Genomic DNA, 8,264 nt, shown 5'->3' on the forward strand with positions numbered 1-8,264 from the left:
ACTTTCAAAAGAAAAATCATGTTGATGTCCTGTAACATGGACAATAGCTATTTCCTCTGGAAATCGGAGATTATTTAGAACACGAACAATCAGTGGCTCATGAACAAGATCTTGACCTCTACTATTCATGAAGCCTCATTCAGCCCAGATTTTACCAAATGTGTGGGTTTGAGAACCTATAATTATTAGGATAATTTTCTCTAATTCACTAGTGGCCTATAAATAACAGTATTAAAATGGCTAAATAAAACACAAACCTACCCACTCCTACACACATATGTGTGTGCATGAATTAATTCAACATATAATTGAATTATGAGTACATATTTAGGAAAACCCTAAAGACTAATTGTTATGTTTTAAATAATAATGAATATTTCTCTGACTATTTTAACTATGTAAAAAATATCAATAAAACACTATTTTGGGCTGGGCATGGTGGCTCATATCTGTAATCCCAGAACATTGAGAGGCCAGGGCGAGTGGATCACTTGAGGCCAGAGTTTGAGACCAGCCTGGCTAACATGGTGAAATCCCATCTCTACTAAAAATACAAAAATTAGTTAAGCCTGGTGGCTCAGGCTTGCAATCCCAGCCACCCAGGAGGCTGAGGCAAGAGAATCACTTGACTTGGGAAGTTTAAAGTCTTAAACAAAAGACCTAATACAAAATACTCTATCTTGAGTTAATTTTTATGTAAGATGTAAGAAAGCACTTCAGTTTCAGTTTTCTGGATGTGCCTAGCCAGTTTTCCCAACACCATTTGTTAAATAGGGAATCCTTTCCCCATTGCTTGTTTTTGTCAGGTTTGTCAAAGATCAGATGATTGCAGATGTGTGGCATTATTTCTGAAGCCTCTCATCTGTTCTATATATATATATATATATATATATATATATATATATATATATATATGATGTGTTTTGGTATAAGTACCACGCTGTTTTGGTTACTGTAACCTTGTAGTATAGTTTGAAGTCAGGTAGTGTGATAACTCCAGCTCTGTTCTTTTTGCTTAGAATTTTCTGGACTATATGGGCTCTTTTTTGGTTCCATATGAAATTTAAAGTAGTTTTTTTCTAATTCTGTCAAGAAAGTCAGTGGTAGCTTGATGGGGATTGCATTGAATCTATAAATTACTTTGGGTGGTATGGCCGTTTTCATGATATTGATTATTCCTATCTATGAGCATGGAATGCCTTTCCGTTTTTTGTATCCCCTCTTATTTTCCTGAGCAGTGGTTTGTAGTTCTCCTTGAAGAGGTCCCTCACATCCCCATAAGTTGTATTCCTAGGTATTTTATTCTCTTTGTAGCTCAGGATTAAGAAAGTCACTCAAAACTGCACAATTACGTGGAAACTGAACAACTTGCTCCTGAATGACTACTGGGTAAATAACAAAATTAAGGAAGAAAAAAATAAGTTCTTTGAAACCAGTGAGAACAAGGGTACAATGTACTGGAATCTCTGGGACACAGGTAAAGCAGTGTTTAGAGGGAAATTTTTAGCACTAAATGCCCACAAGAGCAATCAAGAAAGATTAAAAATTGACACCCTAACATCAAAATTAAAAGAACTAGAGAAGCTAGAGCAAAAAAATTCAAAGGATAGCAGAAGACAAAAAATAACTAAGATCAGAGCAGAATTGAGGGAGATAGAGACACAAAAAACCCTTCAAAAAAATCAATGAATCCAGGAGTCAGTTTCTGGAAAAGATGAACAAAATGGATAGACCTCTAGCCAGGCTAATAAAGAAGAAAAGGGAAGAATCAAATAGACACAATAAAAAATGACAAAGGGTATATCACCACTGATCCCAGAGAAATACAACCTACTATCAGAGAATTCTATAAATACCTCTACACAAATAAAACAGAAAATCTAAAAAAAAAAAAAAAAAAAAAAAAAAAAAAAGGATAAATTCCTGGACACGTACATTCTTCTAAGACTAAACCAGGAAGAAGTCGAATCCCTGAAAATGCCAATAACAACTTTTAAAATTGAGGCAGTAATTAATAGCCTACCAACCAAAAAACAAGGCCCGGGACCAGACAGATTCACCACTGAATTCTACCAGAGGTACAAAGAGTAGCTTGTATCATTCCTTCTGAAACTATTCTAAATAACAGAAAACGAGAAGCACCTCCCTCACTCATTTTATGAGGCCACCATCATCACTAGCAGAGACACAACAAAGGAAGAAAATTTTATGCCAATATCCCTAATGAACATCGATGTGAAAATCTTCAATAAAATACTGGCAAACCGATTGCAACAGCACATCAAAAAGCTTATCCACCATGATCATGTTGGCTTCATCCTTGGGATGCAAGGCTGGTTCAACATACACGAATAAATAAATGTAATTCATCACATAAACAGAACCAATGACAAAATCACACAATTATCTCAATAGATGCAGACAAGGCCTTCGATACAATTCAACACCTTCATGCTAAAAACTTTCAATGCACTAGATATTGATGGAACGTATCTCAAAATAATAAGAGATATTTATGACAAACCAACAGCCAATATCATACTGAATGGGCAAAAGCTGGAAGCATTCCCTTTGACAACCGGCAAAAGAAAAGGATGCCCTCTCTCACCATCCCTATTTAATGTAACATTTGAAGTTCTGGCCAAGGCCAATCAGGCAAGAGGAAGAAACGAAGGGTATTCAATTAGGAGAAGAGGAAGTCAAAGTGCCTCTGTTTGCAGATGACATGATTGTATATTTAGAAGACCCCATCGTCTCAGCTCCAAATCTCTTAAGCTGATAAACAACTTCAACAAAGTCTCCGGATACAAGATCAATGTGCAAAAATCACAAGCATTTCTATACACAAATAATAGACAAACAGAGAGCCAAGTCATGAGTGAACTTTCATTCACAATGGCTACAAAAAATGCTATTTTTAATCACCAATGCACGTTAACATAGAGATCTACTTTATGGTATGAAGTAAATGAAGTATGAAGTAGCTGAAGTATTATTTATGGGTTTTATGGTTTCAAACAGAGATCCTATAAAGTGGTAAGGAAGAATGTTTGAAACTAATATAAAAGTGAAACATAACAAATCCTTAAAAATATCAGATTCATCATTAAATCTTAAAAAAGAAAGAAAGATTAGAGTAAAAACTGAGGACCTGGGAAGTCACATTCTCTCTCTTTTTTTTTTTTTTTTTTTTTTTTTTGGCTTGGTTAACAGTATAATTTTCTCTTTCTTTGACCCATCATAAAACTAGGCCCAAAAGGCAATTCTAGATGATCATTCCTTAAGGATATACTTATTAAACCATTGTTACACGTATAAAGTTCATACACAGACATATTAGTTTTTGTGATCCATTTCTCACCACCAATTCAGCTCACAAATTTTACATGCAGAACATTCTGCCTCTGATACCATTAATCAAAAATATCTTTCTCTGCACGTCTTTGAATAACAAACACTAAATTAAGTGTAGAATGTAATATGATCTCTCTGAGACCTTTATAGGATAATTTTGGGTGCACATTTGAAAATGATCAATATTTATTTTTAAAAATACTAAAATATGAATGCAAAGTTAATGTGGCATATTTTGACATTTAAATTTTTAGTAACATTTTTGTACTGGGACTTTCTCATTTGTTTATTTTCTTATTACTTTGCTATTTATAATCAAAGCATGAAATAATTTTGGTTTAATAAGAAATAACATGTTTTTTATTTTTAAAGTACTTATTTTAAATTAGTAATTCAAGAAATAAACTTAATATATACTTTAATTATATCTATTTCCTTGATTTTTATTTGTAGAAAAAATTATGAGACATAAATATGCTTATACTTATAAGTATAAGCTTATAAGTATATATTTAAGTATAAAGAAATATGTCTGATATTTATGTTCTATATTTCCATATATATTAAGCTTGCAACACCAATCTTCGTTAACTGGAAAGGAAAAGTCTCAGCCAACTGAAGCAAAAACGATAGAGAAATGAAGATGAGTTTAATATAAATATGAATAGTTTTATTATCAAATTAGAAAATGTCATTAAAAATAGTTTCTGTGGAAAAACACAAATTGAGTGAGGTAAAATGATGGCAATCTTTAGGTCTCCGCTGGTATTTGATCAGGAGTATTTGTTTTTAATTGGGATAGAGCATATTGAATGGATCTTCTATAATTGTTTATTCTGTCAATTGCAGATAAAAAACATTTTTCAGGACTAATTATTTTCTCTCATTCAAAATAAATTGCTCGTGGAATTTAGCAAACTCTAATCAGTTTATCTTCTGAAATGTTGGTGTGTATTTGATGTGAATTCAAAGTATTATTTGATTTTTTCTTTATTTTCATCCTGTGGTACAAAAGCTGCCACATACATCAAATATCCTTTGAACACAAAAATACGTGATAATGAAAGGAAGACATGCTTAGCAAATGCATAGGATATAATAGATTTTGTCCCTGACCTGCATCAAACAAAGCAAGTAGACAAAAGGAGGAATGAATAGAAACTGCCAGACTGGTTAAGTAAGTCCGTTTCCTTACTAAGTAAACAATTTAGAACTTCTCACTTCTCAGTGCATATTCTTCTGCCATCCCTGGTAACAGTTCAAAACTGATTTCTGTGATTTCTATGACTAGGTATCAACGTTTCAGATATTATCTTCTTTCTTTTTAAAAGTGCTTAGACTATGGATAAATCTGTCGGTCATCAGCCATGGAGCAGCTTTTTGAATTTGTGATGCAGAGGTTTTATTAGAACTACACGTCTCACATACACGTCTCCACAATGATGTTCTACAGAGTTACCGAACAAATCATTTTCCCAATTTCAATGTCAGATTTAATAACTGAGTAAACACTCCTATTATTCTTGAAGTTACTTAAACAACTTCCCTTTCAATTCACATAAGTTGTGCAAGGAACATAGCAGTGGGAAGGGAGGAAGTAAGTGGGCTGAATTTTCATTCTTTTTTTTTTTTTTTTGAGATGGAGTTTCACTCTTGTTACCCAGGCTGGAGTGCAATGGCGCGATCTCGGCTCACCGCAACCTCCGCCTCCTGAGTAGCTGGGATTACAGGCACGTGCCACCATGCCCAGCTAATGTTTTGTATTTTTAGTAGAGACGGGGTTTCACCATGTTGACCAGGATGGTCTTGATCTCTTGACCTTGTGATCCACCCGCCTCGACCTCCCAAAGTGCTGGGATTACAGGCTTGAGCCAACGCGCCCGGCCCCCCTGAATTTTCATTCTTTTATTTAATTTATTCATGAATTTCTACTTGGCATTTTTACCTCATCTGATTACTGCTTCCATATTTCTGAATTTTGTTGTAAAATTTTCATTTGCAACAGCTGGTCTACTCTGGATTAGCAAATTGTCATTCTTTATGTCTCTTTCCCTTTCAGTTTTATCTGCCGGCTTTAATCAGAATCACTATTCTAAGAATGTTTTAATTAATGTAATTAAGGAAGATATACACCTGTTCAAATCGTTAGCATTCCACATATGCTTAAAATCATTTAAAGTTTTTTTTTCAATATTTTAACATATATAACCCTTTGGGTTCCTGGTCTTCTTCTGTTTTACAGTTACTTTGTTTCCATAATCCAAATAAAATGGTCCCAGGTACCATCCCAGATCCTGTTGAAAATCTCCTACTATCATGTCATCATACTTCTGAGGGTTCCTAAACAGTTGGTTATGTTCATCTATAATTTCTTCCTCCTGATATCTGCTCCCAGAACTAGTCTCAATTATCATCTGTCAAAGCTGACTGCTTCGCCTTCAGCTCTGTTCGCTTGTGTATTTTTCAACTTTAATTTCTCAGAGAAAAGTCAATGCAAGTTTACAGTGGTGACACTTTTACAAAAGTTTTGAGATAGCAGGGGTGTGATAGGAAAGCAGAGATTAGAACCCAAATCAGAACAAGGAACAAATCAAATACAATTGACCCTTTAAAAACAGGAAGTTGGGAGACACAGACGCCCACCTCCTTCCACAGTTGAGAATTCACATATAACTTTTGACTTCCCCAAAACTTAGCTTCTAATAGCCTCTTGTTGACCAAAAGCCTTACAGATAACATATGAATTATATATTGCATTCTTACAATAAATGAGCTAAAGAAATGCTGTTAAGAAAATAAAAGGAAAAGCAAATACATTTCAGTACTATACTGTATTTAATAATACTATGAGTTTACATCATCTGTTTACAAAAAAAAAGAAGTCCTCTGTCTGAAATGCTGGGCAATTGCAATTGCAGACCTAAATCTGTGGTACATATCAGGCAATTCAACTTTACATTTTAATGTCATGACCCTTTGTTTTTGGGAGTACTTTCAGCATCACTAGTGGCACTTTGCATGGATTCCATGGTGTTATTCAAGGTTTATGATATTACACTAAACACACGAAAAATATATTAGAACTGCAAGGGATCACATTTTACTGCCATACACAATTTACTAGAGACAAACTGCTCAAGTGGAGATAATTAGCATTACATGGTGTTGTAAGGGGTTACCTGCAACACAAGAACTCACCACAATACCAATAGGAGGTGGCCACCAAACTATTACAGCAGTACAGTATGTACTACAGGTAATTGTATGCAGTTATAATTTAATACTACATATTTACATTTATTTATATTTCTCTCAGCTGTGAATGGCACTATGTATAATCTGTATATGTATTTGTAAGTTTTGATCAATTTTAACTTTTTACAATAATCTGTATTTTATGATAATAAATGATAAAATATGCTAGTATATGCATGTACTTTGTCCATTTATGACAGATCTTTTTTCCCTTTTTTGGATATTTCTGCACAGATTCTTTGTAAGGTTTTTTTTCAAATATTTGCAAATCTCCAAAAAATTTTCAATCTATTTACTTGTAAAAAATTATGAAAGTGGAGTGATATAATTCAAGCCTGTAATTTTCAAGAGTCAACTGTACTATAATCAGTATTCTTCCAAGTTCCTCTTACATTCTTCAACTTTGCTGATTTGTATTTCTCATCATTCATAATTATCCCCAAATCCAAGCCTTCTATCATTTCCTGGGCCATTTCTGAATTCTCAAAGTTTTGTTTCTCTGGAGTTTTGAGAAACCATTTTTAATATTTTTGACTATATATATATATATATATATATATATATATGCAAACACGTACACACAAATATTGGCTATCAAATCAATACCCTTAGGGAATATCATAGAAATAGCTTTCAATGAAATATTTTAGACAGAGAAGTCATTTTAACTGTAAGCCATTTAATGCTGCATGACCATTTTTTAAGCTTTTAATTTAAATGTTTGTGCATTTGTGTACAATGTAAAACACATAATGAAAGAAATAAAAGACTGAATTTCTATAGCAATTAGGAAGTAAACATCACTGTTGGAGGAATAAATGAGAATGTATATAAACTAAACTAAGATTCTTAAGCAAATACTGTTTTGTAATATTAAGGAAAGATAATATTTTAAATTACATGATGGATAATAAAGAAAGACATCTAAACAAGAAACTTATTAACTGTAGTTTGAATACAAGGATATTGATACAATAAATATTTTATTTAAGAAATAAATTTAATGCTGAAACCACAAAAACAATAGCATGAAAATCATTGAAATGTGTACCAAATCAACATCTGTGTTTCTATGTAAAGTTTAAACATTAGAAAACAGATATTTAAGACATGTGGAATTGTAAATATAAATTAGGGATAAAATTTTGTCAATTTCAGTTAAGAATTTTTTTAAATTTTTCTTATAAAAATCCATGTCTCATAATGAAAGCTACAAATAAGAAAAGTATTTCCACAATGGTTGGTATTCAATGTTTAATGACAAATACACAATTAGATTTATTGATTTTATCAGAGTAGCTACTGCCATCTATAATTTCAGAAGTGCTTGCAATTATTTATGGTTTTTAATGAACGATAATCAACAATGGAAATAAACTATAATCCCTAAAGCCTTTGGCATAGCATTTAATACCACTTTTTATTTTATTTTTGATAAGGTACAGTGATGACTCTATCCTGCATAGAGATGACAAACTGAGAATAAAAAAGACATAAATAATTTCCATTTCCAAATGGTCTCTAAACAACATCAGTAAAATTGAGTATTCTCTGAGCACTGTCACCAAATGTGGCATTCAGGATAATGGAACTATGGAACTGGCAGTCAGTTAGAAGCTCAAGGACACCATGATATGATACATCTGCCAATTACA

General features: G+C 32.8%; 1 pseudogene; it reads right to left on the reverse strand.

Moving 5' to 3' along the window:
* The window catches only part of LOC101053847 (U3 small nucleolar RNA-associated protein NOL7 pseudogene), a 53,335-nt pseudogene extending 46,253 nt beyond the window's left edge, over positions 1-7,082 (reverse strand).
* Positions 7,083-8,264: the final 1,182 nt, after the last annotated feature.

The sequence above is a fragment of the Saimiri boliviensis genome, chromosome 3, assembly GCF_048565385.1.
Source record: "Saimiri boliviensis isolate mSaiBol1 chromosome 3, mSaiBol1.pri, whole genome shotgun sequence".
Classification (NCBI taxonomy): Eukaryota; Metazoa; Chordata; class Mammalia; order Primates; family Cebidae; genus Saimiri; species Saimiri boliviensis.